Here is a 14,159-nt window from a genome sequence, read left to right as displayed (position 1 = left end):
ACATGCTGTGTGACTTTAAACACCAGACTTAACCTCTCTGTGCCTCACTTTACCCATCTGCGGGCAGTCATACTAACACACCTCAGAGGGATGCTATGCACGTAGATTTATGTCCACAGTGTGTTTTAAAGTTTTCTGGTGAAAAGGCTTGTTAGATTAGACTGTATTGCTTCTTCAGTTGCCACATCCCATGTCCCACAGAAGCCAAACAGAAACAGTATTTGCAGTAATACGGCTCCCTGCTTTTGCATGTCTTTCACATTAATTTCCAGCACAATGTACACAGTCCATAGATTATCTACACATAATGCAAAACCTTGAGAAACACATGCATTCTCTTCTCTGTCTCCCACACATGGAGACACTCTATGCCCAGACATTACATTGTCACACGCATGCTGCACAAACCTCAGACTGCTCTTCTAGTACCTACACACACACAAAATTGACCCACATACACCGCACAGAAGCTACACACACATATTATGCATGCACACAAACCCCAAGAGATACCTACACCTCGCACTCGTGTGCTCACACAGACAAAATACCAAGCCACACCACATACTGCACACTCACAGACTGCTCTTCAGAGTCACATATACCACTGAGACCGTTCTGGGGCAGTCACTGCCTCCCACACTCACCAAGCCAGATCCACTGTACATCAGGCAAAACTGCCTGCAGCTACTCACCCCTCATGGCCCGTTCCTTTTGCTACCAGCCATGATGGACCATCCTCTGCTCAGGCAGCATCACAAAAAGCCACACACACTCACAAAACCGTGGAAGGGACCGAAAAGAATCCCATCTAGCCACACGACTGTATTTTCCTGGCTCTTCACAGGAGAGGAACAAAGTCATGGGTCAAAGCTGGTGCCTGACAGGAGCAAAGCACATAGCTATGGCTACTGTATAAAGACTGCAACAGTAAAGAGCTCAGAGAAGAGGAGGGTTTGTTCAGGCTGTTCACTCTGTGCAGAGTTCCTCGGCTTACCCAGCTCTGGGCTCCAGCCATGTACTCACTAATACATCCCAGACGTCAGGGGCAGGGGGTGGGCCCTGCCCGTTCTCTCTGGCTGAGCAAAAATGCAGAGACGCTGCTGGGTGAGTGCACAGAACACACATCTCAGGCGGGCTCGAGGGTCTGCTTTATGTTACCGGACTTGTTTTGGCAGAAGGCTGCCCAAATATATGTGAAACAAGGAGACAACCCAACATACTTAAGCACTGGATTTACCCCAAGAAACACCAGCCTAAAAGCATGTGCATTTTTCCTTCCCAAATTCTCTACATGTCCGACCCCTGACCTTATAAATGCTTATCTCAGCAGAGCTATTTGGAAGTTATTTTTTCCTGAGCAGAGAAGATGCATTACCAGACCCCATAGACAAGGACCCACCAACTCGAAGCAACTCTGGCATAACAGATGCAAAATCTGCAGACATATCTCCACTGCTATGATGATCAATACCCCCCACAACACATCTTTCAAGATCCAGGGGTCCTACGTACACCTATCGCAATGTACGAGCTACCGCACCCAGTGTGCTAAATGCCCCAATAACAACTATGTGGATGAAATGAAGCAACCACTATGCTCTCTAATGAGCTCACACCGAAAAATGATAAAAAGACAAAAACACCCTGTCACCCATGGGTGAACACTTTTCACAAAGAGTTCTGTGGCACCTTATAGACTAACAGATGTGTTAGTCTATAAGGTGCCACATGACCCTTCGTTGCTTTTACAGATCCAGACTAACACGACTACCCCTCTGATACTTTTCACAAAGCGATCGCTCCACATCTGACCTCTCAGTCCTTGTAGGAAACCTGCATAACACCTTCAGAAGACGAGCCTGAATGCTAAATTGGTAATTTAGCTAGTCACTAAAAATCATGCACTCAATAAAGACACTGGATTTATGGCACATAGCAAGAGTCTATCACTCACTAATTCTCCTTTGACCTAGGACTGCAGAGGTGTTACCTGCCCTCTTTACCTTGAATGATCTTTTAGAATCACAGAATCTTAGGGTTAGAAGGGACAACAAGGGTCATCTAGTCTAGCCCCCACCCCACCCCTTGCAACATGTTAACTCCTTATGATAACCAATCTGTTCCACTTTGCCTTTTTTTGCAACACCGAGTACCTTCCCCAACCCTGAAGAAGTGCTCTGAGTAAACTCAAAAGCTTGTCTCTCAGGGTATGTCTTCACTACCGACTGTATCAGCGGGTAGCAATCGATTTCTTGGGGATCGATATATCGCGTCTCATCTAGACGCGATATATCGATCCCCAAACGCGCTCCTGTCGACTCCGGAACTCCACCAACACGAACGGCGGTAGCGGAGTCGACATGGGGAGCCACGGATGTTGATCCTGCGCCGTGAAGACGGTAGGTAACTCGATCTAAGATACTTCGACTTCAGCTACGCTATTCACATAGCTGAAGTTGTGTATCTTAGTTCGATCCTCCCTACCTGTAGGGTAAACCAGCCCTCACAACAGAAGATGATCCTGTAAAAGATACTACCTTACCCACCTTGTCTCTCTAAAAGACCTTTTAAAACAGTTTATTCTGAAAATAGGGAAGAACAGTTCAAGCATATCCAGTGATTCAAGCCTTTCTGGAAGACAATCCTGTAAAGCTGAATAGAAATTAAACTAACGGAGTTCTAGAGAAATTATCCTAATATATAGAGAAAACGTGCCTATTGAATTTGTAAAGCCAACTTAGGCAATTGAATAGAGAATTACATCCTTGTTGCTGAATTACGTAGGTAAGATTGGCTTTCTTTAAATATGATGCTGCCCTAAAGAAATGGCTAGTTGCTATGTTCTGCGTTTGGCAGGTGTCAGTGTGGTTTATTTGGGGTAAGGCGGTAATATCGCCTATGCTGCACAATGTAATAATGTTTCTTACTATTACTTTTTTCATATCATTTTGTATCAAAAGGAAAAAACAGTTGTGCAATATCATTCCCATCTTAACTTTCAGAGTTTACCTATGGCAGGTCTACACTACAAGGGATAATCCGAGCCAAGTTACACAACTCCAGTTTATGTGAATGTAGTTGGGAGTTAACGTAGCTTAGGTCAACTTACTGCGATGTCTACACTGCACTGGGTTGATGGGAGAAACTCTCCCATCGACTCACCTTACGCTTCTCTCTGGTAGAGTACCGGAGTCCATGTGAGAGCGATCTGTGGTCGAATTACCAGGTTTTCTCTAGACCCACTAAATCAACCCCCGATGCATTGATTGCCGCAGCATCGATCCCTTACATAGCATCACTTGCATAGACCATGTCATTATATTTTTCACTTTCAATTTGCCTTGCCGATAATCTCTTCAAAAGTTTTGCAGAAGTGCTTGAGTATATTTGCATAGCTACATATATTATTTTAAATGGAAAAAAATATGTTGAGGCAATGCTAGTTTTCAAATTTAGAAGGCAGGAAATGCAACAGCTAATGTTTTCATAACAGTACTTCACTCACATTGTACATGTGTGGTATTTCAGAGGACTAGTTAGGGTGGACAACACATCTTAAAATAACATTATTGCAATATTTTAATTAAAATTTACCAAGTAAGCCACAAAGTCTATGTATTCCCACCATGACATTAAATATAATTGAGGAAAAAAGTGATATTCACTGATTAAAACAAAAACAAAACCACACTTTTCCTAGATAAGTGTTTATGTAAATATTGGCTATGCTGCTTTAGATCTATAGATAGGGCCCTACCAAATTCATGGTCCATTTTTGTAAATTTCACGTCCATAGCATTTTAAAAATCGTATATATTTCACATTTTCAGATATTTAAACCTTAATTTTCACAGTTTTGTAACAAAACATGAATATGTATTTGAAAATAGCAAAATACAAACATGTAAAGCCCTTAAGAAGCAACGTTTCTCCAGCAGGGGGTCCTGACCCAAAAGGGGGTTGCAGGGCTATTGTAAGGGGGTCAGGGTATTGCCACCCTTACTTCTGTGCTGCCTTCAGAGTTGAGCGGCGGCTGCTGGCCGGGTGCCCAGCTCTAAAGGCAGTGCTGCTGCCAGCACAGAAGTAAAGGTGGCAATACCATGATCCCCTACAATAGCCTTGAGACATTCTTTTGGGTCGGGACCCCTAGTTTGAGAAATGCTGTGTACTTTTGCATCCTTTTAACCTTAAAATACATAAAAGACCAGATTTCACAGGGAAGACCAGATTTCACAGTCTGTGATAGCGTTTTTCATGGCCATGAATTTGGTAGAGTCCTGTCTATAGAGTATTAAGTGCAATGTGGCTCAGCTAAGCCAAGCTAATAATGAGCATGTTTTCTCTGCAAATGTTAGTAACTATGACATTGAAAACAATTATACTGAAGACTCAATGGGCCTATGGAGACAAGTTGTTGCAAGAGATTTGGAGATGAAATTCAATCAAGTCCAGCCCCAAGTAGGAAGGTGAGAGATTTTTAGTCCTGCCTTAATTGCAAACTTTACACAATCTTAACTAATAGACTCATAGACTTTAAGGTCAGAAGGGACCATTATGATCATCTAGTCTGACCTCCTGCACAATGCAGGCCACAGAATCTTACCCATCCACTTCTATAACAAATCCCTAACCTATGTCTGAGTTATTGAAGTCTTCAAATTGTGGGTTGAAGACCTCAAGCTGCAGAGAATCCTCCAGCAAGTGACCCACACCCCACGCTGCAGAGGAAGGCAAAAAACCTCCAGGGCCTCTGCCAATCTGCCCCAGAGGAAAATTCCCTTCCGACCCCAAATATGGCGATCAGCTAAACCCTGAGCATGGTGGGCAAGACTCACTAGCCAGCACTCAGAAAGAATTCTCTGCAGTAACTCAGATCCCATCCCATCCAACATCCCATTAACAGACACACTAGCATACTTACCTGCTGATAATCAAAAGATCAATTGCCCAAAATTAGGCTATCCCATTATACCATCCCTTCCATAAACTTATCAAGCTTAGTCTTAAAGCCAGATATGTCTTTTGCCCCCACTACTCCCCTTGAAGGCTGTTCCAGAACTTCACTCCTCTAATGGTTAGAACCTTTGTCTAATTTCGAGTCTAAACTTCCTAGTGTCCAGTTTAACCCATTTGTTTTCTTGTGTCCACATTGGTACTAAGTTTAAATAATTCCTCCCTCTCTAATATTATCCCTCTGATATATTATAAAGAGCCATCATATTCCCTCAACCTTCTTTTGGTTAGGCTAAACAAGCCAAGCTCTTTGAGTCTCCTTTCATAGGAAAGGTTTTCCATGCCTCGGATCATCCTAGTAGCCATCTCTCACCTGTTCCAGTTTGAATTCATCCTTCTTAAACATGGGAGACCAGAACTGCACACAGTATTCCAGATGAGGTCTCACCAGTGCCTTATATAAGGGTACTAACACCTCCTTATCTTTGCTGGAAATACCTCACCTGATGCCTAATCTTACCGAAGTCTCCAAATTATTCTTATTACTTACTTGTATTACCATAGTACGTAGGAGTAGTCAAGGACCAGACCCCCCTCACCCCACACACTGTGCTAGGCACTGTACAAATGCAGAACAAAAAGCTGGGTCTCTGCCCTGCAGAGAGTTTACAATAATGGCGTTATTATACTACCAGTATTATTTTCTATCCTATTCTTTATACAGCCTCATATTTGTTTGCTTTCTTAACCACTGCTGCACCTTGAGCAAAGGTTAAGCAGAGTGGGATCCTGGTCTATGACTGGCAAATCTGCACACTATGGCAATATAAATAATAAATTAATTAATAAATACTAATAGAGCCCTCCACAGTGATGCCACGGCAAAGATCTTATTCCTTGATTTGGTTGCAGTTCATTCTGAACCCAATTCCATGGAGCCGTTCAAGCTGTTCTTTCCACTAGGTATTCCCAAGGCATTTGTTGATTCAATTGCTAGCCACTCTCCTAGTTTTGTTAAATCCCTCACAGCCATCTCTGGTCTAAATAACGTTGGGTCCATTTGCAATATTTGCCACCTCGCTGTTGACCTTCTCCTTTCCAGCTTGTTAATAAACCAAACACCAGAACTCTTATGGATCCTTGCGGCCGTTAACCTCTTGCCCTGCTGAGGATGGACCGTTTGTTTCCACTCTTTGTTTTCAGTCTCTCATAGACAGGAAGGACTGCCCAGTGTTTAAGGCACTAGGGCTAGAGAACCAAGATTCCCCGCTCTGTCATAGGCTTCCTCTGACCTGGGGCAGATCACTTGGGCCTGGTCTACACTAGAAAATTAGGTCGGTTTAACTACGTCAGTCAGGGGTGTGAAAAATCCACACTCCGAGTGGTGTAGTTAAGCTGACCTAAGTCTCTACATAGAAAGCACTAGGTTGACAGAAGAGTTCTTCTGTTGACCTAGCTACCGCTTCTCAGGGAGGCAGATTACCTATGCCAGTGGGAGAATCCCTCCCATTGGCAAAGGTACAGTAGTGCATCAGTGTAGACAGCAGCGCAACTCTGCGCAATGGCATTTCAAGGATAGACTAGCCCTTAGGGTGGGTCTTCACAGCACAGTTAGCTTGAGGTATAAGTCAAGTGTTAACCGTAACCCAACTCCAGTCCACACACAAAAGTCTTTAGCTCCAGTCAAATGGGATTTGAACTCAACAGAGGTGGCCTTTCAGGAGCTGTTGGTTGGAGCTTAAATGCCACTGAAGCGGAAGCCATTAATGCAGTGGGGACTCAGCTATGGTCTGTCTGTGCCTCAGTTCCCCATCTGTATAATATCCCTCCCTGTGTCGCAGGGGTGTTGAGGATAAAAGACTCTCAAGATTGTGAGGTGCTCAGGTACCACAGTGATGAGGGCCTGATAAGTACTTCAGATCAGTGGTTCTCAACCCGGGGTACACATATCCCTGGAGGTTCACAGAGGTCTTCCAGGAGGTACATCAACTCATCTAAATATTTGTCTAGCTTTACAACAGGCTACATAAAAAGCACTAGCAAAGTCAATACAAACGAAAATATCATACAGGCAATGACATGAGCCACGTTCTCACTCTTCTACCACAGAGCCCAGGAGAAGCCATTCCAACCTCACTTAAAAAAGAAACAAAATGATGCAGCAATCAAGAGCATGAGGGGGTTGAAAGAAAGAGAGCGAAGAGAAGGATGCCTTACACCATCTCATAGACTTTCTCCAGAGCTCGCTCTGACCGGTTCCCGGCTCATTGTATCCCTCCTTCATGGGAGCAGTTTACATCAGTGAACTGAGATGTGAAATTAAGACACAAGTGGAGCTTTACGGAACCCATCGGCATTGCCTGAGTATTAACACCACATTGACGAAGGACCCAAAGTGCTGCTCTGCCAGCTGCCTGTGCAGACATACACTCTAAGGGTTCCTGGCATCTCTCCACAAGTCTCATGCACAGCTTTTCAAAAGCAGCTGGATGGCACTGCTTGTCAGCACCATCCTTGAGGGAGGAACAGATTCTTCCTCTAAAGGGGCTTCTTCATCAGCAGTTAAGACAGCTGAAGCTGCTCTGGAGGAGAGCTTCAAAATCTGCATTCCCTGTACCTGTACAAATGTTCGAATAATCATTTTGTATTCTTCATACAGGCCATGTATCTAAGTCTTTGGGAATTAATGTGCAAGGATTTAGCCACTCGGTCACCACTGATGTTAATAGGAGTTGCATGGAACAATTCCAACATGCTACGCTGAAGATACAATGATTATTTTCACGTGCAACTAACTCTTTCACCACTGGGCCCTGCTGCTGATACCGGGCCTGGGCAATAGAACACGGTGGGGGCTCTTGGAAGTATCACCATTCCACAGGGATGTACCATTCCAAAGGGGACATGTGGTGTGCTCGATGTTGCCCTCTAGGGGTTGGTGAAGAGAAGATAAGGGACATCTCTCTGCAGCTAGCCAGAGCAGGTCTCCTTTAGCACAAATACCAGAAGCATAAGGTTTTGGAGCCAAAGGACCAAGGTTCTCCTCCCAGCTGAGTCAGCTATGTCCCTCTCTGTGATTTACATGGTATGATTGTGTCTGTAGCACATGGGTCTGGCACTGTACTGGGGACAGCACTAGTGGGCTGTATTGCTGGATGAGTATGCAGGGAGCACTAGAGGTGTACTTTGGCCCATGCACAAAGTACTTCAGGCACCAGGGAAGCCGTTAATTAGCAAAGCAGAATGAGGCTATTTTAAATTCTGGTTTAAAAAAAAAATATCAAAATCACAGTTGCAAGGAAAGTTACCCATTAGAACCCTGCGTGTCTTTACAGCAGAGGCCAGGAGGAAAGTTACATGAGCTCCAGGCTCCGCCCCCCCCCCCTCCCCCGCAACACACACACAAACTAACATTCTTGTTCACATTTGATTCCCCAAATGCACTCCAAGCGCTGCCATCCTCAGCAGGGAGCCTGCTCACTACCCCAGCCAAACAACTTGCTTTTCACCTCCTGGCCTCCCATCCACATCACAAGAGTTCCAGAAAACTCCAGCAGGGCTCTTGTAAAGGGGCCAAACCCTGAAGGACTGAGTGTTAACTTAGCCTGTACTTGGGGCGGGCTATGTGTCTCAAGGTAAGAGACCACTCTCCTCGAGGAGCGGGGAGCAGAATCCTGCTTCTAGGGGCTATGTAAGACAACAATGTAGGTCAGAAGCAGAAGGGAGAAACCGCCCTGGTAGAAAGAGACCACTCTGTGCAGGGCTCATTTTCCACCCCATTTAGAACTGCCAGACCATCTAGACATCAGAGTCATGTAAGGAGCAGATGGGGCTGTGCTCTGTTGTTTACACTCACAGGTCGAGCAGCCCAACTGTCTCACCAGCTGGAAACGTGGCTGAAGAGCTGGAGCTCATTAGAAGCAGCAGGCCGCGGGGAATGGGAGTGGTTCTGCGGAGCCCACTGCTCTGCTTTGGAGAAGCCTGGGAACTGACAAGAACGGGGAATGCTGGCTGATTAAAGAGACTTTCTCATAATCTGGGGTAGCTATTCATGGAAAACAGACTGACATGCAGGACTTGCGGGGGTGTCTGAAGCCGCTAGGCCTGCGTAGGCTACCATCAGAGGGCAGTAAGACATTAGGTACCACAGACTGTTTGTTGTTTTAAAATCCTTTTCCTCTTACGCTTTGTTCCTATGGTTAAAACAAACACTTCGGTTTGAGAAAGGGCATTTGGTCGCTATATTCAGCGACCTGCTGGGTAAGCACTGTGACACACCGTCTGCTGTAGCCCAGACCTCAGCTAAGGGTAGGAGAATTGTGGAATTCCACCCTGGGACAGAGAAAGGCACGAGTCCTGAGCGAGCGCACTCAGAGACACCGCAAAGAGGACAGAGGTGCAACTCGCCCTGAAACCGTGAAATTCAGATTCTGGTTCAGCGTTACGGAGTATCGGTTTCGGCCTGGACTGATCTCTAGGGTTAAATGATGCATTTAGGAACAGAGGATGGGCCAGACTGGATCATCAAACCCAAGTCCTTAGGTTTCAGCAGTATTTTATACAGGATAGGTAAGGGACCAGTGAAATACCACATCCCCCCACCCCTTTTTATTTATTTATTTTTTAAATAATCAAGCTAGATATGGAGAAGAAATTCCTTCCTGGCCCTGGTCGACACACCAGTCAGCACAAGATCCAATGGGCTTATTTTAACATGCATCTTGTTACATGAATCTTGTTATGGACCATATGTGTCTCCAGCCCATTGCACGTGTACAGCCAGAGTAACTACTGCCATCTGCAGCTGTGAATTCCACACAGTCACTACATATTGGCTTGGATCCCACTGCTGAGTTCATTTCCTCCTGCGTTCCATCCCACTCCCTAGACTCTGCAGAAGCTGCTCTCCATTTGCCTCCTCTTCCTCCTCATGACTTTGTACCTGGATCAGATTCCCTGTTACCATTCCCCAAGTTCTCTGCCTCGCCTCCTTCTGCTCAGTGCTGGATACTGGCCGTATGCTGCATCTCTGGCTGTAGCATTCAACCAAACACCAAAGGGCTAGATTCTGCCAATCTTTCTCCAGTTGCATAGCTCTTCACTGCACAAGTAGTGCTCTTGAGTTCAATGAAGCTACTTGCAGAGAAGGTACAAGTCTGCATCAGTAACGTTAGCCGAATCTGGCCCCAAATAAGCAGAACGGGTACCCAGCCAAAGCGGAATTAGGCCCCAGTTCAGCAAAGCTCTTAAGCACAGGCTTCACTCTGAACAGGTGAGTAGCCCACTGAAGTCAATGGGACAACTCGCATGCTTATGTACCCACCGGAGAGAATGTTTTAGGGGTGTCCCGCACCTGATCTGCAGAGGATTTGAACATGCTTCAGGCTCTTTAGCTCAAATTTTACCAGCTCATGCTTCTAGCTCTGGAGGTCCCCAGTTCAATTCTGGTGCGATGGCTTAGCTGGCAGCCCCCCCACTGACACATACTCACGTGCTGAAGTGCTCTGCTGGACCGGGCTCCTTCATGGACATGACACATTGAATTCACGTGATAGAATTACAGAATATGGCTACCCTGCAATCAGAGGTGTGACTGCAGCACATGTAGACCTACTTGAGCAAGCTACTTTGAATAGCAGCAGCAAGGCTGTGGTAGCACAGGCAAGTACACACCCAGGGCCCTGGGCGGATGTTGTACAGCCCCTACTGCTGCACCGCCATTGTTATTCAAGCTGGCTAGATCAGAGCTAGCTGGGGTATGGCTACTCCCACGTGGTACAACAGCTGTGACTGCAGTGTCGACATGCCCACAGCAAAACTCACTGAACATCTAGAGGCAGAATACTCTTTTGAGAACCAAATAACGCTTCTCATTTGAGCTGCACTTTAATACCGTCTCTGCCAGGGAATTTCTAACTTAGAATACCTAGTTCTGAAGCATTGTTTTGACATTGTGACCATAAGAACAAAGACATATATAGATACCGAGGGTAGATGCTTTAGAAATGGTTGTCCATAGCTATGCAGACATAAGGTTAAATAATAATGACTTTTACCAAAGAATCCCGGGGTCACCATAAGCAGCAAGTTTTTGTCCTAGGGAATGATTCCACTGTGCTCCTGCAGTTAAATGCCAGTAGCCAAGCACGGTCTACTGTGCTGATTATCACACAGCTGGATGCTTTCTTGCAGCTTGGTACTAAAAAAAAAGTAATAATAATAATCATTGTACTGGAAAGGACTGTAAAAGCTTTGTGCAAGATGGGCCATTTGCTCCTAAATTCCTACTGCAGGCCTGGATGGAACCACAGCGCTGCACTGAGAGCAGTTTTAAAAAACCGCTATGGAATTTTTGTGATCAAAATCTGAACACATTCCAGCCCAAGGAGTAGGACAGAAAAATACAGCCTACTATTTTTACATATATATAATGTATTCTAAAAGGTTTATCTAGCTCAGTATTGTCCAGCTTCCATCCCTGTAGTATCTAAGCTTCTAATAAATACAAGTGGACCAGGTTAATTCACTTCTGTCTGTACTAGCAGGGTAAAGCACGTTATGTACATAAGCAAGACAGAACTGACATTAAGCACAAAAACACAGTGTTGATGTACCTGACTGCTGACTCTACATAATTATTGCTACTGGGTGAGTTGCTTTAGTGGTACCTGAAGGTCAAGAGTAAGCTGAAGAAAGAAATGGAGACCAGGGGAAAAGCAGATGAGAAGAGGAGAAAATAGATAAGAAAATGGATAAATAGGTTAATAAATAAGTTACTAAATAATAATAATAATCACATTACACATTAAAGTTCTGGCTGAAGCCAAGGCTGTGGTGAAGTACCTTTCTTAAGTGCATACTTCATTATCTCACTGAACTGAGGCCTAAATCTGATGTTCATAGTAAAGGAAAGCCACAGGTTGAATTTTTATTTACAAAATGTGCAATCAGCATCATGTGGCTTCCCCCTTAGAAATGGATCTGCTGGATTCATAGGAATACATTGTTATGGGCTTAAACGTAATAGGTAAATTCCATCTTCACTCACACTGCTGTGCAAATCCACAGAAGTCACCAGGCATAGAGAAGCTCTGAGGAGAGAGAATTTGTCCCAAAGATTTTCCAAAGGTCCTAGACTTTTACAAGGTGAGACACTGAATGAGCAACCTTTGCAGACAATACCATTTTGTTTTACTTCCAGTGTAGTGAACTAACGATAGACCAACTGTAGTCAGACCTGATCACTTTTAGGTCTATTCATTGTTTTATTTAGATTGTAGAGTGCTGGGAAAGTGGCCAAGCTGTGGCTTATGTTATTGTATGCTCCTGATACATCACTGGTGTTCAGACTCTATGGTAACAGAAGTCTCACACATAGCTAGCTACATACAATTAATAGTTTCTGTACTATGATGCCATGCACTGCCAAGAGGAAAAAATGCATTGTTTACACAATTGACATTTCCCAGATATATTATTTTTTCCCATTATTTTACATTGATAGAGCATCTAAAGGACTGAAGTGCCTCACAAACTATGTACAGACACCATCACTGAAAATGCAACTGCTTCTGGGATAGGGAACAGTTGCACAGGCACACTTGACAACAGTGAAAGGGCGGGAAAAGTTTGTGTGTGTTCAGGTATACCAGAGCTAACATCTCTGCTTCTGGGAAGACCATGAGATCCTGAGTGGACACAAGCGCTCGGTTCCTTGGGTTTACGCCTCATCCAAATGTAGAGATCAATGCCTCAGATTAGGCCTGACCTAAGGCCCATTGAAGTCAGAAGAGAACTCCACATTGGCTGACTCCTGGAAGGTCCTCAGCAGGGCATTAATTCAGTGAGCGTAGAGGGAACTCAGTGCCCCACCAGAGTGACTCCAGATCAACTCGGGATAATCTGGTATTTAGAGTGGATTTCCTCAAACAGCAGAGTGTCTCATGTGTCCCCAAGTCTTCTCTAATTTCTTCCAAGCTCTGCATGGAAGGAGGTTTAAACTGGACCATAATGCTGGACCATAGAGATAGAGGGAAGGGGATAGACAGTATTCTCAGGGATGTTCCAGAGATGGATTTCCAGTTGAGGAGAGATCAGCTCTGCCCGTTACCCTAGGAAGGTTAAACTGGTAGCGAATGGCAGTAATTTGATCATATAGGCCAAGTGACTAATAGATCCTGTGGTGAGCCGTTCTCTTCATTCAGATGGGCTCAAAGTGATTGCTGCTGACAGGGCTGCAGAGCCCTGTTAATATATATTCCAGCTTCATTAACATGACATTAACTATCTCAAATAGCATCCACCAGCACTCCCCCTCCCCCCGAGGTCCTTCTTCACCACATTAACAGCCACTATCAGTGGATAACTCTCCCCTCCACCCCCATCTTTCCCATTCCACTTCTGCTCCACCAATCACAGCCATTGACTGGTTTCTTTCTCCCATGCCTACTTTTTGAGCCCTCGTTCATGCTACTCCCCTTTAAGCATGGAGTCCAATTTCCAAGCCACCTGCCTCTCCCCAGTCAATGTCCTGCTGAACACCCACATCTGGTGTTGCTGCCAAGGAATGAAATAAAAAGTAAAATCTAACAGCACCCGGGAGAGGAGTACATACTATGTGTGATGTTATTGTAACCCTTTTCCTTCCTCCTTACATATTCCCTGTCTCCCTTATTCTCGTGTTATCCTCGCTTGTAGCATCCTGTCTGGATTGATGCTCTGATCCCGCACTAAGACTTTGATGCCCAAACAAAACCCAATGACTTCCGTCGGGCTCTGCACAGGGACAGGGGTCTTCCTGCGAAGTTCTGGCAGTAGCATAGCTAGTGGGGTGCAGGGGAAGTAGCTGCTTCCCCTCAGCACATTTTCCAAAAGCGGCACCTTAGTTAGGGGTTACCATGGCAACAGTGGGCAGGGCCCATGCTCCGCTCTGAAGCTCGTCCTGCCCGGCTGGCGCTGGGCTCCTGGGTAGCACAGCCAGAGAAGCCATGAGGGTAGGGGAGGTGGAGTGGCCGGAGGAGTGAGGGTGGCCTCGGGAGAGGAGGGGGAAGGAGACAGGTGAATGGAGCTGGCGGCTCTCTCACCACTCCGGGGTGCATGAGGGGAAGCGGGTGGGCCCTGGGGGAAAACAGAGGCGTGTGGGGATGTCAGCCTAGGTGGGAGCCTCTGGCTTTTTGCCACCTGGCCTGAGCCGGGCAAGCGGG

At 45.4% G+C, this 14,159-nt stretch overlaps 1 protein-coding gene across 2 annotated transcripts in view; it reads right to left on the bottom strand.

Annotated features, from left to right (window-relative positions):
* Window positions 1–11,667, bottom strand: part of GJC2 (gap junction protein gamma 2) — a 133,268-nt gene extending 121,601 nt beyond the window's left edge. Inside the window, exons 1-2 of one of the 2 annotated variants that reach the window (XM_032803466.2) lie at window positions 11,571–11,667; window positions 11,013–11,155 (exon numbers count right to left, since the gene is read on the bottom strand). The gene's annotated coding sequence lies outside the window, so the exon portion shown is untranslated. Of the gene's footprint in view, window positions 1–695; window positions 974–11,012; window positions 11,156–11,570 lie in introns of those variants that run through there. The other variant, XM_032803482.2, reaches the window with a different exon arrangement.
* Between the last annotated feature and the right edge of the window lie 2,492 nt (window positions 11,668–14,159).

The sequence above is a fragment of the Chelonoidis abingdonii genome, chromosome 2, assembly GCF_003597395.2.
Source record: "Chelonoidis abingdonii isolate Lonesome George chromosome 2, CheloAbing_2.0, whole genome shotgun sequence".
In the NCBI taxonomy this organism is placed as follows: Eukaryota; Metazoa; Chordata; order Testudines; family Testudinidae; genus Chelonoidis; species Chelonoidis abingdonii.
Note: the sequence above shows the minus strand (reverse complement) of the source record. Positions and strands in the feature narration are given on the sequence as shown.